The sequence below is a fragment of the Pelmatolapia mariae genome, linkage group LG17 (assembly GCF_036321145.2).
Source record: "Pelmatolapia mariae isolate MD_Pm_ZW linkage group LG17, Pm_UMD_F_2, whole genome shotgun sequence".
Classification (NCBI taxonomy): domain Eukaryota; kingdom Metazoa; phylum Chordata; class Actinopteri; order Cichliformes; family Cichlidae; genus Pelmatolapia; species Pelmatolapia mariae.
This window is the reverse complement of record NC_086242.1, coordinates 27,190,383-27,215,060: the sequence shown is the minus strand read 5'-3', so window position 1 is coordinate 27,215,060 and position 24,678 is coordinate 27,190,383. Positions and strand designations below refer to the sequence as shown.

At 39.8% G+C, this 24,678-nt stretch overlaps 1 long non-coding RNA gene across 3 annotated transcripts in view; it reads left to right on the top strand.

The window, feature by feature from the left end:
• LOC134646745 (uncharacterized) overlaps positions 1-21,401 on the top strand; it is a 37,705-nt gene extending 16,304 nt beyond the window's left edge. Inside the window, exons 3-4 of one of the 3 annotated variants that reach the window (XR_010573289.1) lie at positions 18,483-18,556; positions 19,728-21,401. This is a non-coding gene — a long non-coding RNA (uncharacterized LOC134646745). Of the gene's footprint in view, positions 1-18,482; positions 18,561-19,727 lie in introns of all 3 variants that reach the window. The other 2 variants (XR_010573288.1, XR_010096778.1) reach the window with 2 other exon arrangements.
• Positions 21,402-24,678: the final 3,277 nt, after the last annotated feature.

Genomic DNA, 24,678 nt, shown 5'->3' with positions numbered 1-24,678 from the left:
ACCGCCTGCTAAACCTGTGCGTCTGACATGCTGTTTGGATTGTGGGTAACTGATTAGGTCATGATGTGGAGCCCTTTACACCACAATGTCTCTAAACTCTTACAGTCATCCAGCTAACAGCTGCTCGGTCCACCTAGCCATGTTCTTATGGATGTCTTCCATCTTCTGCATGTGAAGGGACTTACAGGCTTTAACAGAAAATTTTGGTGTGGCACTGCCGCCACACCAAAATTTTTTTGCTATTTTTTGCTATTATTATTATTGCTATTATTAGAAACTCCATGTTTCTAATAATTAGAATTATTAGAAACTCCATGTTCCTAATAATATTGTACATGTATTTGTGTGCATGTATGTGCTACCTGTAAAGTGCAATTAGATTTTTTTTTTTGCCATGAAACTAGAATGCTTCTTTAAAGGTATAGTATGTAACATTTACACATGTTATTGCCACAGGCTCCTAAGAACAAATTTAGTCAAGCCTGAATAGGCCAGAGGTCCCCTGTGTGTGGAAGACACAAAAAGATGTTACAGCACAATACTTTTCTTTGTTGCTCCCAAAATCATTTTAGTTCTATGATGCTACAAGCATGGCACACCTATTTTGGGTAGCTTCTCATATTCTTCTTTGCAGAACCTGTAAAGCTGCTTCAGGCTGGATTTGTGTACAACCATTTACAGATGACAGATGTTTAATTGGGTTTAAGTCTGAGCTCTCAGACATTCACAGTGTGCATAAGGTCATGAACCTGTGCACCAGTCTAAGGTCCACAACAACTTGGACCAGAGAAGATTAGCACCAAGAATGTCTCTGTACATTGCTGTATCTTTCCTTTGACCCCAACTTGTCTCCCAGTTCTTGCTGCTGAAAAACATTCCCACAGCACGATGCTGCTACCACCATGCTTCCACTGTAGGGATGTATTGGCAAGGTGATAAACGGTGCCTGGTGTACCCCAGATATTCACGTTAAAGAGTTCAATCTTTGTTTCATCAGACCAGAGAATTTTGTTTCTCATAGTGTGAGACCCCTTCAGGTGCCTTTTGGCAAACTCCAGGCAGAGTGTCATGTGCCTTTCACTAGAAAGTGGCTTCTTTCTGACCACTCTACCATACCAGCCTGATTGGTGGATTGCTACAGAAATGGTTGTCCTCTGGAAGGATCTCCTTGCTCCACAGAGAGATGCTGAAGCTCTGTCATTGTGACCATTAGGTTCTTGGTAACCTCCCCAAATAAGGCCCTTCTACACTGATCAGTCAGATTGTGCTCACTGGGACCTTCAGAAATGTTTCCGTACCCTTCCCCAAATCTGTGCCTTGATACAATCATGTCTCAGAGGTCTACAGACAATTCCTCTGACTTCATGGCTTAGTTTGTGCTTCAGCATTCATTGTCAACTATGGGACCCCACATAGACAGGTTTGTGCCCTTCCAAATCACATCCAGTTAACTGAATTGACCCTAAGTGGAATCTAAAATAACCAGGCCTAGCAGAATTACACCACATTGTGCCACCTTACTTGACAATATTTTCACTAACAATATGGAAAACAACATTGTGAGCGGAATATTAATTAATGACATCAGTGATCACCTGCCAGTTTTTGCAGTTTATGACACTAATTATAAGAAAAATCAGCATGAAGAACAACTGAGATACAGACGTGTAAGGACAGAAGAAACTATGAATGCACTTAAGAACGATCTATTAAATCAGGACTGGGACAATGTGTACAAAGAAACTGATATTGATATTGCATATGGCATATTTTTAAGAATATTCATGGAGTTGTACGATAAAAACTGTCCAACAATAAAATACAACAGAAAGCACAAATATTCAGATAGACCATGGATCACTAAGGGTTTACAAAATGCATGTAAAAAGAAAAATACACTCTATAGGGAATTCCTAAAACAAAGAACAAAAGATGCTGAAAATAAATATAAAAAATACAAAAATAAGTTGACCAATATTATACGTGTATGTAGAAAGGAGTATTATAGTAAAATATTGAACAATAATAAACATAATATGAAGGGAATATGGGATGTTTTAAATGGTATCATTAAAAATAATTCTGGACAACAAAGTTATCCTCAATACTTTATCGACAATGGCAATATTATGGAAAACACTGCTGATGTGGTCAACAGCTTTAATCATTATTTTGTAAATATTGGACCAAAACTGGCAGAACAAATTCCTGAGTCACTGCCATCAGTGGACTGTAGTGAAAGCCTGATTGATAGGAACCCTAACTCAATGTTCCTCACATCAGTGGAGGAAAAAGAAATAACTGACATTGTACACATGTGTAAATATAAAACATCTACTGATTGTAATGATATTGACATGAAAATCGTCAAGAAGGTCATTGAAGGAATTGTAGGACCTCTAACATATATTTGCAACTTATCATTTCAGACGGGAAAAGTGCCAAACAAAATGAAAATAGCTAAAGTTGTGCCGCTGTATAAAACTGGGGATAGACACCACTTCACAAATTACAGGCCTGTTTCTTTACTACCACAATTCTCCAAAATACTAGAAAACCTGTTTAATAAACGATTAGACAAATTCTTAGATAAACATAAATTACTCTCTGACAGTCAATATGGATTCAGATCAAAAAGATCAACATCTCTGGCATTAATCGAATCAATTGAGGAGATTACGAATGCTATAGATCAGAAACAGTATGCAGCTGGAGTATTTCTGGATCTCAAGAAAGCATTCGACACAATCAATCATGACATATTAGTTAATAAACTGGAACGGTACGGGATCAGGGGGGGTGTACTGCAGTGGGTGAAAAATTATTTAAGTGACAGGAAACAATTTGTGAAGCTGGGTGTCCATTCCTCATCATGCTTGGACATTGCTTGTGGTGTTCCACAAGGCTCTGTACTGGGTCCAAAATTATTTATTATTTATATAAATGATATTTGTAAGGCATCTGATATATTAAAATTAGTATTATTTGCAGATGACACAAATATTTTTTGTTCTGGGGGGAATCTAAAGGAGCTGCAGGATACAATTACTTCAGAAATGTGCAAAATTAAAAAATGGCTTAACAGGAACAAACTATCGCTAAATCTAAGTAAAACTAAAATAATCTTATTTGGGAATTCCCTTAGAAATGCACAAGTGCAGATTCAGTTAGATGGTGTGGAAATTGAAAGAGTACTTGAACATAAGTTTCTTGGTGTGATTGTAGATGATAAATTAAACTGGAAGTCTCATATAAATCATATACATAACAAAATTTCAAGAAGTATCTCAATCTTGAGTAAAGTAAAACACATTCTGGACCACAAATCACTCCACATTCTCTATTGTTCCCTGATTGCACCGTATTTGAATTACTGTGCAGAGGTTTGGGGCAATACTTACAAATGTTCGCTATCATCAATCTTTATATTACAAAAAAGGGCCATAAGGATAATCCATAAAACTGGTTACAGAGATCATACAAATCCACTATTCTTAAAATCAAAAATTCTAAAATTCACAGATCTGGTTCATTTTCTCACTGCACAAATTATATATAAAGCAATAAACAACCTGCTTCCTGACAATATTCTAAAAATGTTTTCTAAAAGGAAACGGGGATACAATTTGAGGGGGGAATTAAATTTAAAACATCCTCGTATCCGTACAACATCAAAAAGTTTTTGCATCTCTGTGTGTGGAGTGAAGCTGTGGAACAGACTAAGTAAAGATATGAAGCAATGTCCGAGCATGGCGCAGTTTAAAAAGCGGTTTAAGGATATGGTTTTTACAGGGTACAGGGAAGAGGTAGAGATTTGACAGGGTGTTCTTGTCTAATATTTTCATGTATGTGCGGGTGCACGGGTATATTGGTATGGGTATATATATATATTTGTAGGTTGTGTATCCTTCAGGTGTTAATGGGGTTAGTGAAAATGTGTATATGTGCGTATGTGTATATACGTATGTATGGATAGATAGAAACATATATGTATATATAAAAAAAATAAAAAAAAATAAATAAAAAAAGAAAAAAAGAAAAAATACACATGACATAATGTAATTGCAAGGAGGTATTTCTGTAGTCTATTGATACTAGATAGTGGAAAAGGGGTGGGATTAAATAAGCTTATGCTTCTTCCTGCTCCTTTTTGAACATGAAAGTTATTTGGAGTTGTGGTTGCTCGTTTTCCTTTTGTTTTGCTTTGTTCATTTGTCTCTTTTAATTCTATTTTGTTGTACTTTTTCAACATGTTCAAAATAAAGATTCAATCAATCAATCAATCCAGTTGTAGAAACACCAGTGGAAACAGGATGACCCGGGGCTCAGTTTTGAGTTTCATGGCAAAGGCTGTAAACTTATGTACATTTTGTCTTAGTTATTTATTTATTTTAATACATTTTTTCAAACAAACCTGTTTCACTTTGTCACTATGGGGTCTTTTATGTAGAATTTTGGGGTGAAAAATGAATGTAATAAATTTTTGAATCAGACTGTAACAAGACAAAATGTGGAACAAGTGAAGCGCTGCAAATTCTTTCCAGATGGACGGTATTCATCTTCATTCAGCAGTTAATAACATAGCTGAATGTATTTTAATTTGTTACCATGACACTTATTGCTGTGTTCTACAGGCCATACTCACAGGCTATCCGGGTGCAACCGTTCTCTTTTCCAGTTCATTTGACTAATATGATCATTGCATGCATACTTCAAAGGGTGGACCCAGATTAATTTCAGCTGGTGTCAGGCATAGTATGCATGTAATGTGATTACCGTATTTTCCGCACTATAAGGCGCACTTAAAATCCTTTAATTTTTTCAAAAGTTGTCAGTGCACCTTATAATCCGCACTGCTTGATGGATTTTCGGAGCATTACGGCTACCATAGTCAGGAGCCTCGCGAAGTAATCTGGGTCCAAAACTCCATCCGCCTCAGGTCCCAAAGTCAAACGAACACTGCGGCATCGCTGAGAATTAAAAACTGTCTAAATTCTTTCATCTTTAATAAAATGATCAGCGTTACTGCTTTACAAGGTGAAAGAATTAAGTTTAACATCCAAGCACCCATGAAAACAGAATTTATTACATTAGTTAGAAGTTAGCAGGAAGTTAGCTCGCTAGTTTCCACCTAAACATGATATAGCATGTTCTGACTGAGAGATTTCTGAAAAAATTAACACTCACTTCTAGGGATGGGTACCGGTTTCCGGTGCCATAAACGGTAGTAGCCAGACCGAAAAGCAGCGCACATTTCGGTGCTTTATTTTTTCCTGAGATGTGATACACTTTAGATTCTAGCCAATCATTTTACGTTTCCGAGGATAGTAGGCGGGCCCAGGTACGTACGTTCTTTTAGAGCAGAGCTACAGATTAAAAATGCCCAAGGCGAAGCGGTCAAAAGTCTGGCTGTACTTCACAGGAAAGATGCAAACTCAGCAGCCTGCAACAAGTGCTTTAAGGTGATACTTTGATACTGTGCAAAGGAGGTAACTCCTCGAATCTGATGAAATACCTGGCGACGCATAGCGTTTTTTTAAAAGCCGAGAAATGCGCCGTATTTGATAGCTTGCTGCGAGACCTCACACCGTGCACATCTACTGCGGGTGTGGTGCCTGTTATCGGACCTGGAGTTAGCAACATCCCCCAAAAACCCGAAGAGGAGAGTCCTGGCCCCTAGCCCTGCCAGTGTAGCAGAAATGATGACGGATGATGATGGCAGCAGCAGCAGCCGTTCTTCTCTGAGTGAGTAGCTTAATGTTGTTCGTGTGTAATTTACGTTGAGTACGCTAACCACGTTATTAAATTAATGCATGTAAGGTGAACTAGCAAACACCGTAGTAGTTAAATGCGGCTGTCTTCTTGTTTGATGGCAGATACTCCCTTCACCCTGGCCAAAAAGGCTAAAATGACCAAAGAAAAATTGGAAAACAGTTAAACATGAGAGGTTTTTGGACAAAGTTTGTTTTTTCCATTGTTTAAGCACTGCTTCCAGCCAAGAGTGATACCATATATGCCCTATAGCTGCAGAAAAGGCTAACATTGTTATCTTTTTACAAAAAAACAGTTAAACATGAGAGGTTTTTGGACCAATTTTGTGTTCTCCATTCTTTAAGCACCGGTTTGAGCACCGTTTAAGCACCGGCACCGTTTCAAAAGTACCGGTTTGGTACTGGTATCGGATAAAACCTAAACGATACCCATCCCTACTCACTTCCAACATAAATGAAGACAGGAAACTAAACAGCAGTGACGTTTGTAGGGTTACTGAAGTTGGACTAGCTGGTATATAATGATGTGTATGTGATTGCTAGTGACACAGCTATGTTAGCATAATATAAACACAGTGAAGCTGGAGGATGAACGCTAACTTTTTTCCACTGGATAAAAGTTAACGTGAGGGTTCCCGATGGTTAGGGACAAATGCAATTGCATGGCAGGATGCTTTAAACGGGCCAAACTTCAGTCGGGAGAACAACTGAGGTACCGGTAATCCATCCACAATATGATGTTAGTCATTAATATACTGCAACAACATGGGAATAGAGCAGCTGCGAGAGAATTCAACATTAATGAATCAATGGTATGGAAGTGGAGGAAGCAAGAAGAATGAGATGAGTAAAATTTGACTTATCTGACTGTTTTGTTTTGCCTAATGTGGCTTATAATCCAGCGTGCCTTATGGTCCGAAAAATACGGTAATATCCACGTGACAGCATAGATCTCCAGGGCTTTCTCAATGACCGCTGCCTCTAGACAAATCACTTTGTCAAATAATTAACAAACATGTGAGTGGACAGCAGGCTGCTACTTCCACAGTTAAGCTATAAAATGCATAAAATCAGGGAATTCATGCTATGTAACACTGAATGACTTTGCAGTATTTCTATCTAAGCTTTAATTTTTCTTTCTTCCCTCACTGCAAGCTGGTCGCAGCAGACGACTGCCCCTTCCTGAGCCTGGTACTGCGGGATATTTCTTCCTGTCAAAAGAGAGTTTTTTCTTCCCATTATTGCCAAGTACTTGCTCGAAGGGGGTCGTCTGATTGTTGGGGTTTTCTTTGTGTTATTGTGGGGACTTTAACTTACAATATAAAGTCCCTGGAGGTGACGACTGTTGTGATTTGGGGCTATATAAATAAATATTACCTCTGCAATGCAGCTTAGAACTTGTGGTCCCGAAAAATTTGCTCTGTAAAACCTGATTTAACAGTGAAAACTGTGCCTCTGAGTGTCAGCTTTTGTAGCTTGTGTTTCACTATTAGGTCTTGACTGACCACTGGTAGTCATGGAATATTAATGGAGTCCTGCTTTTGGGCCATGTTTGTAAATTTGTGCTACTCTCCAGCTTTGGAGACATGTCTGTGGATCCTCTGAAGGCTCTTAATAAACCTAAATGGCTGAAAGCAAAAAACGCAACTTCAGCACCTTTTGACACTTTTGACAAACCAGGATTGGGCTTCACTGGTGAATCTGATTAATAACCGCTTACAGTCAGTCATGCCTCTGGGCAAATCAAACATGTCAAATGCATTTTTTCTGACATTTATGGAAGAGTCTTGGAGTAGTGCTGAAATGTGGAACAAATCTGATGACCTCACATGTCTTTTATTAAAAAAACAAGGAAATAATGTGCTTTCTTTCAAAAGGACTGGCTTTGAGGCTGGTCTTTACTTTGTGAGAGGTTAAAAGTAAAAGTGTGTGTCACATGCCAGAAACAGGAGAATCTACAACCTTGCACATCAGATCAATTTTTAATGTGAGGCTGTTAAACAAAATAAGTCTCGTAGGCTCCACGCTGCTTCACTACTCCTTCTTTTCATTTAATCTTGACTAAGTAAGACCTTGAAGGAAAAGTTCCACACAGTGCAACTTAGTGTGGGTTTTGTAAAATATAAAAAAATAAAATAAAAAACTACCTTATACATGTGTCAAGTTTAGTTGTGAAGATTGTTTAAAGGAACAAAAAGAGTGACCATGGGGTGGTGGTGGTGAGGGGGTTGTAAATGGTTCCCCAGCTCATGGCTTAGCAGAGATGCTGGTTGAGACAGTGGTGGTGGGGAGGAGTGGCAGTAAAAGTTTGGTAAAGTAAATAAAGTGGGCTCCTTTTGTCAGCAATGGAAAAAGAGAAGAACAAAAATGTAATCTCACTCCGGCTTTTAAATCTTAACTCCCCTGCGAGACCTCGAGAACACGTTTCCCATCAAGTGGCAGATTAATCTTGTGTAACTCATGCGCGGTCATATCCTGTCCTCTCACAGTGCTGGGAAGGCTGCGTGGGAGAGATGACAGGCGAAGATGCTAGGAAAGGCTCGAAGCGTGCATAGTATTATCTGATTTTTGGGGAGTGTGGGGGAGAGCAATAATAAAGATGCCAGGAGTGAAACTAAAATCACTGTCTCCAGCCTCCTATAACTTGTGTTTCCATGCCACCTGCTCTGCATTGTGCAGCTGCGGAATGCTGGAGTGTTTGTACAAACCTTGTCAGGAGAAGTCACTTTTAACAAAATCTAAATCATGTTAATGGCTAATTCCACAGATGTTCCAAACATGGCAAGAACCTGTTAGAAGTAAAAAGTAAGTTGGATAATGTCAGTCTGTAATAATCCTCCAGTGCTGACTGCTTTGGGTGCGAGGATGACAGATGATTTACTTTTACTTCTTTTTACTTTTACTTCTCTTTTTTTCATTTTATTGCCTCTGCCTAGGATGTTGTGTGACTGGTTTGGCTTGTGTGTTTGTCTGTGTTAGCAGGATTACCTTTTCTTTCTGTTTTTTTAATCAGTGCAAACTAATAGGGTGATTAACGTTTTAAGTATATGCAGATGCAGAATTTCTTTTTTTGAAGGATTCTTTAGCTTTAAGAAGGCAGAATTCAACATTTCATGACATAGCTTTACACATATAAACTCATCAGTCAGAAAATCAGTTTGATGTTATCAAGGAAAATATCTCAAACTAATCTAGTTCACTGTTCTCCACCAAGGAAGTTTTTCACTGCTTCTAATGTGTTACTTCACCTATGCCTGCTAAATGAAAGGAGATTTCAATCGTGCCCTCTTGTGTTTGTTCAGCTGTAACCGAGCAGCAGGGCTGCTAGTGCTTTAACCAGAATTAGCTTCCTTGCCATCGGTCTTCGATACGCTTGGGGTCTGCCAGCCTCTGTCCTACTGTGGTTTTACACAAATTACCACTTGTTAGAAAACTTTGGTTGCAGACTGCCGAGTTCTCATCAACTTGCTGTCATCACTGGTGCTACTGCTCTGCTCCACCCCATCCCCTCTCACATCAGAGTGAAGTTGACCCCCCCACAAATGTTTGTGCTGGTTTGTGCTGCAAAAGTTGTTGTTTGTGCCACTATCATTTAAAAGATATTGATAAAAGTTTCTAGGTGTGCCATGCTTGTAGGTCATCCAAGGTCAACCAATTTAACCTTTGATGACCAAACTCATCAACAGAACCTCTGATTCGGGTCCGACCGATACGCACCAAGTGGCAGGCCTTTTTAAATGTCTTCAGAAATGAAAGTTTTTAAATGATTTCAGGATAAACAAAACTGTAGCAGCACAAACCATCACAAATGTAGTAGAACTGATTGACATAAAATTTGTTTGATTTGATAAGTGTGTGTGTGTGTGTGTGTGTGTGTGTGTGCGCGTGCGTATGGTGGGGTGGGGGTGGGGGGGCTGGTTGACCTCTGATGACCTCTAGAAACTTTTCTTAATATCTTTAAAATGATAGAAGCACAAACCAGCACCAAACGCAACAAAAACGTTTGACACCACAAAATTAATGTTTCAAATAATGAGGTCCGCATGTCTATCAACGCAAACTTCAAACTCCTCCAGTCAGTTGGTTTCCATGACTCTTTATGACATAAGTGAGAGTGGGTATCCCAGTAGGAGCTTTATACCGTCGTCTCACACCAACACGTTCTCATCCCAATGTGTAAAATACAGACGATTGTGATAAGTCGTCTTTACCCTTTGGGATTGAAAGCGGGTTGAAATGAATCAATGTGTTTTTCGTGCCAAGTAAAAATAATAAACCTAATAAAGCATTATGTACATTAAATCTGTTCATTTTCAGATCGTGAGTCACTTGGGAAAACACTATGTTATGGCCACTACATCAAGCTATTTTATTGTTGACTTATCAGTGAGACTTTGATGTGTTTGTGTTGGAATGGACAGCTGGAGCCTCTGCTCTAAGTATCTCTTACCGCCGCGAGCGGGTTTATATATACGTGGAAGGTTACCTTTTGCTTCACTATGAGAGGCCTAGAGGCGTGACAAGTTGTCCGTATTTTTGCGTTGGGAATGAGAATGCTCTGCTCACACAGCTTTGACTCAAAATGGCTTGTTTCAGACTATGGTAAATGGACTGGTTCTTATATATTGCTTTTCTATTCTATCAGACTACTCAAAGCTTCATTTACCCATTCATACAACGTTTTTTCTATGAAAGTGCTTTCTATCTAAGATTCACACTTTAATGGACGCATTGGAGAGCAACTTGGGGTTCAGTTGCTTGCCCAAGGATATTTGTCATACAGACTGGGGCAGTCAGGGATCAAACCACCAACCTTCCAATTAGCAGAAAACCTGCTCCACCTCCTGAGCTACAGCCACCCCCAAATGGATAAAGTTGGATGAAGCTTCGCCAAGAAATAGTTGAAAATTAAGATTATTTTGAACTGTGAAAAGCTACTCTCACGCAGTCCAAGAATTAAAATGTGGAAGCAGATGTGAGCCTAATAACTGAGAAAGGCAGAAGTCTTTTTTGTTATTTTCCTTTTTCTCCCGTCCTTCCTGCCCTCTGTTCATTATTCTCAGGTGAAATTGCTGTGCTGGCTTTGTTGGTGGTTTCCCCCCAGAGGTGGACCATCTCAGTGCAAGTCATTTCTCCCACACCTGGTTGCATTGGAGTCATTAGGCAGAGTATATCACGGACAGGTGGTGCCATGGTTCCTCACTTGACTGTCCCCCGAACATACAGACCAACAACAACACAGTCAGGACCCAGCAAAGACTTTAATGCAGGGGAGGCGTGATGAGCTGATGCAGCTCCGGTGTGACAGTCTCCCTGCAGCATCGCTACAGACCACACCCTGCCACAGCTACCTTGTGTGTAAATCCTTCCACCAGTAACTAACTTGAAAATCTCATCAGGACCGCGTATGTCTGGAACCCACTGGCCTGCATTTTTTGGTGATGGCTCCAACAAATCTGGTCCCTTTTTGCACCTCCTCATCAATCAAAGGAACACTTGCCTGCAGTCCAACTGACTTACAGCTCATTACCTATGCACTCTAGAAATTCACCTGCCAACTCAGCTCACCACCCACGCTAGATCCAAGTAGAGATCACTAAAACATAAATTTTCAACATCTTCCTGTTGGATTCCACTCTAATTTATACTCTTTTCTGGCAGAAGACCTGTGATCTCTCCCAAGTTGAACATACTTATTCATGACCCCTCACTATATAATAAAGTCCACTTAACTGAGCATGCACGGCCAAACTGCCTTCTTGGGTTCTGACAGTACCTGATCTTGTGACACACACAGATTTCAGATGTCATTCCTGGAATCTGCTGGAGACACGCAGTTTTGAAGTCACTGCCCCAAGTGTTCCGATTACCACGGGGACCACTGTTACCTCCACCCTTTCACATCTTCTCTAGCTCCTCTATCAGCCCACAATCTTCTTGTGTTCATTCTTCTTGATGTTGCTATCACTTAGTAAAGTTACGTCTATCGATACGGCCATCTTCCTCTGCTTATCCATCACTAGTATGTCTGGTTGGTTAGCCATCATTAGTTTGTCCATCTGTATCTGGAAGTCCCACAGGATATTAGCTTGGTTATTTTCAACCAAGAGGTTGCATGTAAAGTGTGACTGCACATGTGGAGTATGTGCAGGGTGTCCATATAGAACCATGAAAACCATGAACTGCCCATTATTGGTGGGATCTAGCAACATTCTTGCTAGATGATGTTGTACGAATAAATGATTTCTTATTCTAACTCTTTTTTACCTTGATGTCACATTATTATCTGAATACTTGCTCTAGTATTAGTGGGTCAGGCCACATCTTTTCCTTCATTTTGATCTGAATTACTCACCTGTAAGATGTACCCACAGAAACTTACACCAGGCAAAGTACCCAAAACAACCTGTGTTTCTGCCATGGTCTCCAGGACCTCATTTTGTCATGTCACATATATACACACAAACTCACATGGTGACAGCACAAACTTCATGATCGTGGCTGGTAAAATAATGTTTTCTTTTTTTTTGTTTTTCTTTTTTTCTCTCTTTTGGTTCCTGTAGGAGGCTTCACACTTGGAGGCCCACAAGTAGGGAAAAGAAAGACTCGGGAGTGTTTCTGTTCACCTAACTTGTACACATTCAGATTCATATTTCCTGACCATATAGTCTAATGTATTTTTGCCACGGCCTTCTGTGAAATTCCTCATGCAAACTTTATTTCTGACACAAAATATTTGGAAGCTACTTGACATATTGTAGAAGAGAAAGTGAGTGAGAAGGAAAACACACTGTCACACATGCACACGGGATTGTCAGCCTTACACGCACACACATGCTTACACACAGACATGCATATATACATATCCTTTCATGGAAAGCCACAAGTTTCTAGTTATATCCCGGGTTTCAAATAAAAAGCGTTTACAGCCAATTCGTTTGCGTAAATGCCATTCCTGTCTGTGTGGAGTAATGCAACCATTTCTAAGCCTTCAACAATAAATAGTTTATTGCTTTTATTTGTCATGGCTTATGTTGTATTGCCAAGCCCTCAAAAGAATAGAGAAAAAAAAGTATATTTTCCCACTAATGACTGTGTGTGATTTATAGAGTCTGTCTTTGACATCGGGGTGTCTGTACTTTCAAACCGAGCATAATTAGACCTCTGGAGCTGCATGCATCTCAAAACAGATTTGACAGAAAAGCTGTGCTTCCCAGAGAGAGCCTCTGCTGTGTGGTTTTGGTACGATGCTGAACAGTCAGCGCATGAGAAAAAAACGCCTGCAGGTTTCCCTTCCAAGTACACACAGATACGTGCACGAACACACACAGAGGTCAACGATATCCGCAACAAACATAATGATTGGCTTTGACACACTTTCAGAATCAGATACAAGGGGAGAAGAAAGAGCATATAGATTGGGTCCAAAGTGAGGCAGTGAGGCATGAGCTGTTCCCCGCTGAGCAGAGAAAGGACGGATCCCCCTCCCTCCTTCGTCCTCACTGACCCTGAATGCTCACAGAGTGATTTTAACAGGTCACAAAGAAACAGGAGTTCACACTTTTTGACACCCCTCACCCTCCTCTCCCTGCTCCTCCTCCTTCTTATTTTTCTCTTCTGCCTGACTCTTGACTTCCGTCTGTCTCCATTTCCCTCTCTGTGTGGATGGAAAGAAAAAAGAAAGAAAGAAGAAACTGTTTCTGTTTTGGGTGCAGGTCAAGTGATTTCTAATGACACACTGTTTTCGTCTCCACAACATGTATTTAAGAGTAAATGAATCAGGCAGTACATGGTCTCATTAAGTTGAAAGTGCCGCTTTCGGCCACATAAGTACATGGTGTCCGGAGCCGCAGCGTTCACACCGAGAGGCAGGCAGAGCTACAACGCCAACATCACACATGTGCAAATGGGAAGTGTTTGCAGGAAGACTTTGAAGAACTGTGTTGAGTGTTGAGCAACAGGACCAATCAGCAGAGAAATAATTTCGGATTGACACTCTATTGCCACATTTGTTTATAGGCTGTATTTAAGTGTCTAATTACTTTCCAGACTTCAGCTCCTTGTTCGAAACTGGGAACTCTGCTAACCGTTACTTAGGCTAGGTTTGCGGTCCGTCTGACCTGCTTGTTGGACAGTCAGATGGTATCGGAAACACCCTGCCCCACAAATGTTAGACGTCAGATGAAGATTGTTGACTATTATGTATAACCTTCTCTAAGAGCCATTATGTCATTGGTAACAATTGCAAACTAAAACTGTCTGACAAATTTCTGAAATATATATTATGGCACCATGTTCCCATACTGTGATATCGGCTGACTGTTTACTTCGATTTCTGTTACTAATATTGTTCAGCCAACCACAGTGAAAAAAGCAGCTCTTCCTCTGCTGCTAGGAGGCTGGTTGGTGCCTCTCTGATCAATTTTAGGACCACTTCCTTTTCCAGGCATGCATAAATGTTTTTCCATAGTTATGCTAATGGAACACAACAGATAGCCACATGTCCTGATGACACAGAACCAATTTATTGTCTCTGAAGATATATTTTTGATATTTTTGTTTAATTGTATTTTAGACATAAATATCACAAAACCTTTACTTTTGAACCAAGTTAAGACAGAAATTTCATTAGTAGGTTCTCAAACTCAGAATAAAACACTAACAACAAAACTTAATTTCCATGGAGCCGAGTAAGTGTGGTGTTTGACCCAGACTTCAACGTTAGAACTTTACTGGGTCCATCATGAAGAAGTGGAACCTTTTTGACTACTGTAATGTCGTAATGTTCTGGATATTGTTACTCTGTAATCTTAGTAGGACCAGAAGGTCAGAACACAAAAATGCAGTCCCTGCACTGACACTGGTCTGCTCCAGTATTGATTTTAAAATTACTTTACTTGTTTTTAAAATCACTTCATGGTCTTTCACAAGTGTAAACTGTATGCCTCCTATGTTTTCAATGTTTGACCAGTGCAGCCAGGCAGGTACACTGGAGAATTTCTGCTAGTTGCTCCAAAGTGCAAAGCAAAAACTTTTTGGGGAGAGAGTTTTTAGCTTTTAAGCCATAAGCCACTGGGACAGATTGCAGGATGACCTGAAAGCAGCTGGTAATGGCTGTTTGCCTTAATGACAGTATTTCACTGTATGTTGGCTTTACTTTTATTTGTTATTATTTTCTTGTTTATTTCATAGATTTGGCCTTTTAATACATTTGTATTATTATTGTGGTTTCTTTATGCTTTCAGCATTACTTTATTCTTCAGTTTACAAACTTTAAGTCTATTTACAGGCTATTTTAAAATTGACTTTATTCTGTCATGCCTTTTTAATTTCTTTTAAGTTATGGTTCTGGTGCACATGTGGAGCATGTGCAGGGTATGCATATAATACTGGTATGTACAGAAATACATACATTCCACTTTGGTGAGTTGGAGTCCCCAGCTTTCCATGAAACCATGAAGTGACATCTTTAAGCGATTGCACACACTGTTTTTCTTTTTGGCTTTTTCATGGTGTCCAGCCAAACACAGTCACATCTCAATCGCTTTGCGGTGTCTCTGACACTGTTCTTGTTGGCTCTTACTACTGCATGATGATGATGTTGTTGACAGAGGAGCATCTGATTTTCCTGATTTACTCATTTTTGTGTGTGTGTGTGTGTGTGTGCGTGTTTGTACAACAGCATATAAAGAATAAAAAATCACTTTGTAGGTTGATTGAATCTGCACATTTACAGCTCTTCAATCAAATTTTTGGACTAGATCAACTTTGCATTCTTATTAATACTAATCATTGAGACAGGCCTTGGTGCTGCCCCTTGGATCATTTATCATCCGAAACAAACTTTTTTTCCCCACTCTCTTGATTCAAATGTTCTGATTGACTGTCCCACACAAAAAAAGGCTTAGGCAGAAAATGGATGGGGCAATAAGGTCCACTGTCTTCTCTCAGTGAAGGTATGACAGGTATGTCAAATGGACCAACCGCCTTTCCAGTTTTCATCCTCTTCACAGCTGCCCTCACGTCTTTTGTACTAATTCTCTGCATTTCCTGATTCATTTTCCTCCATCTTTCTCATTTTTCATCAGCTCCTCAAAGTACTCCTTCCACCTTCTTGAGTGTGTACTCTCTTCATTTGTTAGTCCATTTACGTCTCTGTCCTCAACCTAACCTGCTGCACATCCTTTCCAGCTCAGTTTCTCTGTCTAGCCAATCAATACAAGTCTTTTTTTTCTCTTTCCATAGTGTCCAGTATTACATACCACTTACAGTAGGCATTTTTAGTACTCCTGTCTACTTTCTTTATCTCTCTGACTATCACACTTTTTCTTTGCCAACCTCTTCCCTTCAGCGGCTTGCTTTATTTGGCATAATACTGACAAAAAGGACAAGGGAGACAAGATACGATGTCACACAGTAACATTTATGAGTGCCATTGAAACCAGTGACGTCTTAAACCTGCAGTTTGTGCCTCAGCTGTGTTTGCCTCTTCGTGATCACAAAAATTCTTTATTTGTGAGGCCATGAATGAAAAAGAAACAGCAACAGTCACAGCTCATAACCCAGTCCATTTACAAAGAGCATCCTAATAAATCTACACCAAAACAAGGAGGTGAAGTTATTTATTTTTCCTAAAGGAGAGAAAGAAGGATCTTTTATTGCACTGATAAATTTCAGGTTCTCATTACCAGCAGTGTTCCTGCACATTGAGAGGACAGATTGATAACATTGATTTTCCAGCAGGTCACCTGACTAGCGAGGACTGGTGGAGACAGATCAGGAGGTTTCAGCAGCCAATCACAGCTAAGGCGCATAGTCTGTCACAACCAATGACTTAGCCCATAGCTGGACACAAGCCCTTCCTCCTGAACTGTGCAGTCAAAGGGTAAAAAAGAAACTACTCGATTGAAATTATTAGGCCGGTTGACTGAAATCCACAGAAAGCAAGTCAACACAGATGATATAGAAGCCTGTGCACTACTTTATCTTTTTCTTTCGGAAAAAAGGAGAGGAGAGAACAACGGAGGAAAGACTGGCAAAATGAAATAAAAAAAATAAACACAAGCACTACATGTACTGACGTACAATGATACCTCGCATACAGGAAGGAATAGAAGGAAAAACGGAAAAAAGTAAAAAAACAAGCAAAACATATTAAAACAAAACACTGAATACTTGGATGTGCATCTCATAGTGACACGACAATTGAATCATGGCTGCAAAATGATGCAACTCCCCAGAGCTCTTGCATCAGGCAAACTGACCAACAGGAAGACTTCATTTAGTTGTTGTTGTTTGTATTTATTTATTTATTTGCTTTTTTTAAATTGTAGGAATTACTTAAACTTAAAAATGTTTATTGAAATCTTTTACTAGTGAAGATGGCTGGATGTAACTGGACACCCACAAAGAACACACAAAGGATTCCCAAAGTTTGATTCTGTTCATCTGGACGTAGGGTTTTCAGTGGGAGAAACATTTCGTCATTCATCTAAGTGACTTCTTCAGTCTCAGCTGACTGCAGGTTTCCCCAATCTGTTGTCTCAATGTGCAGGAACACTGCTGGTAATGAGAACCTGAAATTTATCAATGCAATAAAAACACAAAAAGGACATGTCAGCGGAAGTTGGGGGTCTGATGGTCTTTCTTCAGGACATTTTGAGCACAAGAGTGGCCCAATGCACAACATGCTGGCACTCTTACCTCCTGGTTTCAAACCTGTGCAGGTTCCTTCTGTAAATGACTTTTCTCACTGTGGGTTTGCTGCTTCACTGGGCCCAGGGTAATCTTGAAAAAGAAATCCTTAATCTCAATAATGTTTCTTCCCATCTAGCTTCCCATTGCATCTTTGATATCTGCAGAACTTTGTTGATGATGAGATCGGCAAGCAAGATTTAAAAATCACAAGCTAGCAGGACGACAAGAAAGCAATCTAGTCTTTTTCAAATACTGCTGTTATCTTGAAAAGATGTTCCACAGAAACTACATTACTTGCTCTTTCCTCCATAGTGTCCTGGTAAGCTAACTGTATCCAAACCTACTTCAAAACCATAAAGAAAATTCAACGAGGCTATCTTTCAAACTTAGTGCCTGTTCCTCCATTAGTCTCTGTAAACACTACACACATAAGCCCCTGATGTCACTGATTGCCAAATTAGTCCAAAAGACGCAGACTTAAATGCACAGATACTATAAAGTATCATGGTCACATTGAGCAGAAACTTCTGTTTAAACAAACTATACTTCATGTGAATAATGCAGACTTGCCTACGTATTAAAATATTTCTGGTTGTATACATAAAAAAAATTATTTTTGCTATGGAACAGCTACAAAAAAATAAGAACAAAACAAAAATATACATGAAATATGATCAATTCTGTTCTGAGCCTTAAGCTCTGAAAAGGTTTAACTCCTTTCAGTATACAGTAATGAACTGATCATCAAACACATGTTAGCTGTGCATGTATTCACTCCAGGCCCACCTCTAACCTAAGTGGCAGGTGGGACATAAAATGTTGGGAGGTCCCAAGCTCAGGACATCAAAAGGATGCATCATGACTGAGTCACTGCCACAGGGACTAGATTGCTGCCCGGTGTCATGAATACTGAGGGGTTGTGCATAAAACACTCAGCAAAGAGAATGAAAAGTGGGATGTGATCGGTCACAAAGGAATGTAATCAAAGTTGCATTTCATTATGTTTCGCTGCAGGGCCACAGGACGCTGCAGCTGTTAGCACACCACTCCACTCGGTTACGGATGAAGGACGCCTGCTTGGTTTCAAAGTCTGTATGTGTTTGGATACGAGTGCAAGCATTCCTCTCGTTAGTGTGGTGCATGTCTGCATGCTTTTGAATGTCTTTCAGTAAGAGAATGTCTGGACTGTCATTTGCAGCATTTGTTAACAAGTTTAAACCCACTGGTATGGCCACTTCAGCTTAACTCTTTAATTGAAGTGGAATTTAATTTGGGCCATCATTTAAAATCTGTCACATCTGTCATGCCACAAATTGACTGAAGAGAATTTCCCATTATTTACTGCACAGAGGAAAGCATTTAAAAGCATTAATTTTAATGAAAACTATTTCCCACAGGCACAAGTCTGCTACTGGTTAAAGGCCCTGAGTATGGATGAAATGGAGTTGTTTGTCCACCAAATGCTCCGGGAACTTTAAAGAACTTGTGATCTAAAAAGCAACAAGGCACAAAAAAACTGAAACCAGAAGCAACACTTTTCATTTTCAGAATGATCTGCAGTTGGGTTTAAAATGTTTTATAACATTGGGATATATGTTTGAGTATGTTATAGTAAGTAAGTAAGTTGAATTTATTGATATAGGACTTTTTAAGACAAATCTATCACAAAGAACATATCATACAAAACAACATATTACAGAAGAACATTACCCAAATGTCTAAATAGATGAGTTTTCAGATGTTTTTTAAAAGAAGCCACAGAGTCAATGGTGCATAGAGGGGGAAGTAAACTGTTCCACAGGTTTGGAAAGTGCGATCCCCCTTTGTTTTCAGACGGGTCTCTGGAATAGTCAGATCCTTAGATCAGTGGATCTAAGGATCCGGTTTGGTGAATAAGGGTGAAGAAGCTCGGTGATATAGGTGGGGGCCTCTCTTCGTAAAGACATAAAAGTAAGAGTGAGAATTTTAAACTGATATCTACCCAACCAGAAGCCAGTGCAAGGGCTTTAGAGAAGAACTGTCCGATTTTCCCTGTTTTATATATCTGGTAAGATTTCGTTTGTTCAAACTGAATCATTTTGTATTGCTTTGTTCAGGCCAACTAGAAGCAGGGGTCGTAGCCAAAACTCAGACCATCCGTCTTCCATGTTTCTTCTGAATTTAACATTATGCTGAGCCTTTGAAATGACAACAGATCTGTTGTGGAATCTGTCACAAACATGTGACACACCTTACTCTGGTCTTTTTCTTCTTGGTCAGGTGACAAACATCTCAAAGGATAAGGGTGGAAAAAATCCCTTAATGAACAGCAAAGAGGAAGAAATGAAGGAGAAAAGAAATGGTCGAGAAAGGGCAAGAGGTGAGCTGATGACAGAACAGAGGAAAGTTTAACCCTGCTGGGCTTGGGAGAGCCCGATTGTCCTGCGGAGACGTTTGCTGCCGGATACTCGATGGTCGGTTGCGTCGTGTGTCTGGCGACACTCTCGATGGAGGACAATGAATGACATCTACCAATTTGGAACCACGATAACAGAGTTTGGGCTGATTGGAGCTGGCTTGGACCTGGCTTATCGAAGAACAAGAAGTGGCTACAGCTGTTCAAAATCCCATAAGGCTGGCCGACATGATAGACGATTGGCAGGGCTGTGAGTACTCAGACTGTGTTTTGAACGCAATATGGATAACATCTTGGAGAAGAACAACGGGAATTGAGATAATTGGTGACCAGTGATGGACATTAGACCAACTGTAAAAATTGGATGCAGTTGTTCGCACTAAACCCAAACATTCACCATCTTCACTCATGCAGCCCCCCTGGCGCCAGCTGAAGGCCTGCCAAGGTCGAAGCTGACTGGAACAACAAATTCTTCCCATGATAACAGGATTGTTGTCAGAACTCTTTGTACCTCCTTCAAGGTCACCTGGGTCCACTGGAAACTGTTGACCTTCGCTTAACCGGGCGTGGTGACCCTTTCTCTCAACTGAACATGGGATACACACACACACATGCACACGCACAGAACATGTACACTGATACTGATATGCCCTCACTATCATCCTCCCTCCCCCGAATCCAACGCCTCTTCCCTTGCTTACCTCCCATCCGATGTGGACACCTGATCAGCGGGAGGCGCAATCAAAGATTGCAGCGGACCAAGATCAGCTGTACACACTGGAATACTCTCCCATGTTGCTTGTCTGTGTTTTATTGTGTTATGGTGTGTTGATATCTGTGCATTCCTGTATTATCCTTTTGTGTTACACATTTCGATGTTTTTTTTCCCTTGTTACCTAGCCTGACCTGTATCCTCAATGTGATGTTTGTGTATTGTATGTATGGTCGGCAAGGTCTGTCATCTCGGTTGTGGGCAACTGCAACTGATAAATAAAGGCTATCTCATCTCATCTCATATCTTTTGAGCAATGACATCTGAATTCTGAAAACTGCTTCCAAGAACAGACTGATGGTTTTTATTGGTCATCTTTATAACGCCAAGTTAAAAAGGAACATGAATAAAAGTGTGAAGAAATGAGAGAAATTTGGTTGCCAGCAAGAGGCATAGATTCAAAATACATAGATAAATAATTTTATTGTGACTCAGTGCATGCACCTTTTTAAAACACCTCTTTGCCTCTGTGTTTCAGGCATGCTCATTTACTCTCCATGCACTAATGTCATCGAGTGGTGTGGAGATTGGAGGAGGGTGACATAGAAGGAGAGGAAGTTTAGGCAGTGCCATTTATAAAGCACGACCATTTATAAAGCATGGCCCTCTGCCCGTATCATAAACTGCATATTTTGGTGGGCGATGGCAGAAAAGCAGCTGCACTACAGGAGAGATGAAGACAGGATAAAAAGTCAATCATGCAAGTCTATTTTTTCTGTTCCAGAGTTCATTTTTCACCCATCGTGAATTATTTTGAGCAGTGCAATTGAATCTATATTTTTTGAACTGAAAAAAAAAAAAATAAAGGTGCACAAAAAATCTCTGTTTTCATTGTCCCCATGTAAATACAGAAACAGTTTACATAAGTGATTCAAACACTGGAGTTTTTCAAACACTCTGTTTTCATTGACTTAAAACAGTCTTTACATGTGGACAAAGGCCAAAATACATAAAAAAAAAAATACTTTTACCCAAATTCCCATGTGGACAGAGTCTGCGTTGGATTGCCTTTAAGGCATGAGGAGTTACCTAAATGTCTTTATGTCTCATGAAGAGCACTATGGATCGCTCTGTTAATGTTGTTGTAATGTTCAAATAAAGCTGAAAGGAATATTAACATAAAAGCGAGCTCTGTCTAAATGTTTGAATGACCTTTAAGGGATTAACAAAGCCAACAATATTCATATCTGTAAAATTGGCTTAAGATGATGTAACTTCACAAAAACTGAAATAGGTTAGGCTGTCATTAATAACTCTTCCCTATCTCTCAGTCTTTCAAAGACACACAGTCGCACACAGGTCCCATTTTATCCTTGCTGTCAATGATCTGCATGACAAAATGATGGAGTAACCTACATCTATCAGACATCTCCGTCCAAAATTAGACTGTGAATTAGAAATGGCACAGTTAGTATTAGGGCTTCCCGTGGCTCTAGTTGGGTTTGGTTGGGTGAGAGTTAAGTTGCATCTCATGGTCAAGTACTGACTATAAAAAGAATTGATTTCTTTTTATAGAGAGATAAGAATTGATTTTTTTAACAGTGTTTCACTTATAAGTTATTGATCTGGAGGGAGGAAAATCCTGGGCTGGTTTCCACAAATTTATCATAAACTCACAAATTAACCAAACAGCTTTACTTTGTGGCTCTGTGTTTACTGACAGACTACAAACTTTATGAGGTCTGAATCACTAAAGGGTTCTGTGAGTATAGGAAGCCCTTCTGGAAAACCAAACCATAAAGCGTAAAAGCGCTGACAAAAGCTGAATAAAGCAGTGATATGTACTGTCAAAGCCTGACAAGAGAAGTGATTGTATGAATATTGGCAGCATGGCAAGAAGAAAGAAGGACAGCTGATCTCTCTTGATCTTTCTTTCTTTCCATGCCATTCTCTGTCGTTTTGCCCCTGTGCACCATCTGATCTATGTTTAAAAAGGATAGAGTTCTCCAGGGCCAACAGGGATAAAGCTCTCTCTCGTCTCTGCATGTTGAATGTGTCAGTGGAGAGAGTTATAAGCCCTGGTCCCCAACCCCCACCTACTTCTTGGCAAGTGGCAGTCAGTCAGCTGATTTGTGCTGGTGAGGGGATTTGGTGTTCCACGTAGGCTATTTAAAAATGCACCAACACCTTTCTCTTCCGCTCTCTCTCTTTTCCACTCTGTCACTTTTTCACTATCGCCTTCTCTTACGACCACATAACACACCCCTCGCCTATTCCCCTATATTGCTTGCTTTTTTTTCCTGCTCCCTCCCATTACTGCTTTTATTCCCTCCACTGTCTCTTTGAGTCTACTATTTCAAGATATTGTCATGTTCAACTTGTGGACAAAATTTGAGTACTTCACTCTAAATGACAATGTTAGTAACTTGTTGGTGTTTTGTAAAGCTGAATGACATGGTGACTTGTGTTAGCACTTTCTGATAGGCCATCTCTATGCTTGCTTTATGAGTTTTACTAGGAAACTAAATCTTCCTGGTAAAGGTCAAAGGTGAGTCTATTCATCCCATGTTTATCCACAGATCAGCCATGTCATGTAACTCTTAGACCTGATTTAGATTTCTGTAGGGAATCTTTGTAGCGTCTACATTGATAACAACATAAGTGGCTGACACCATTGTTAGCATGTGCATTATGTGCTTGTGCATTAAAAGAACTTTAAAATGAAGATAAACAATTTTAATGCAGGAAAAGCACAGGAGGAATCGACAGTACTGAAGAAGCCTATCGCAATAGCTGTGAGCCTCAATGTATAATTACTTTTCTATGGAGCCGCACATTAGGTTAGGCCATAGGTTAATGCGTTTCAGAGGGGTTTGCAGTTCCAACGTATGTACAATGTAAATTTCCTGCTGACGCATAAATCTCCAGTTAAAGCTGAAACTGTGAAAATGGAGAGTAATGGGCCCATTATACTCTGGTGCAAGCTGTGTATTGGTTTTTATTGCCATTTTAATGACATATCAATACAGAAGCTCAGAGATTCCCAGGTTACACAGAGAAGTTTTGACTTTGACCGTTACTTCTTTTTGCATGCAGCACAACCAGTGCGGCGATTATAGAGGCCTAAAGTATTAACCTGGCACTGGCACCATGGTCAGGCTGGAGTTACAAGTGTCCAAGCAGATTGTGCATCCATTTCTGTGATAATAGATGAATGGTATAGTTCTTATATAGGGATGTTGTACTTGAGCACTCAAAGTACTTTATGCATTCATTCATTCACCCATTCACAACCACTCTTTTTCTAATCCTAAAGTCTTTACACACCAGATATGTAACTTTCATGCAAATAATTTATGTCTTAATTATATTTTTTTGGATTCACCTATTCTTAATGCAGCCATTTTTACCAACATCAAAGTTCTTCAAGATGTGTAGCATTTATTAATTTTTTTGAATTAAGACAGATTTTTTTTTAATTTCTCACATGCATATAAATAGATCTGACCAATCAGTCCTCTGCATTTGGCAAATAGTGCCACATACCTTTAGACGAGCACTGGTACTGATGCACAGCTAGATGCTTTTGTGTCAGTCAGCTTTTTCTGCCTCCTTAGATGTTGTCCCAACTACGATGGAGTATTAAGGCCACACCCAGAAGAAATACATATAATACATATAATATATATAAAAATATATTATACATGTAGTCGACTGGGTGTACCCCGGATGAGCTGGAACAGGTAACCAGGGTGAGGGAAGTCTGGACTTCCCTGCTCAGACTGCTGCTGCCGTGACCCGAAACTGGTTGTAAAATAAAATTGGGTTGCTGGAGGATGGATCGATATACAATCTTGTCTTTCCCTTTGTCACAATGTCTATTTTCATCTCAGGAATATCTGCATTCCTCCTTTAATTGCCTCCCTGTGTTGCCGTCTGTGCTTGTTTGGATTTTTTAACCTTTTACCTCTAACATGAGTATAAATGGCTTTAGGGCTATTTTGACATCCCAGTTCACATGACTAATGGGGCGACCACAAGATACCGCCACAAGGACAATAAATTTCTGTGGAAATTGTTACAGTTGTGTCGTGATCTTATCT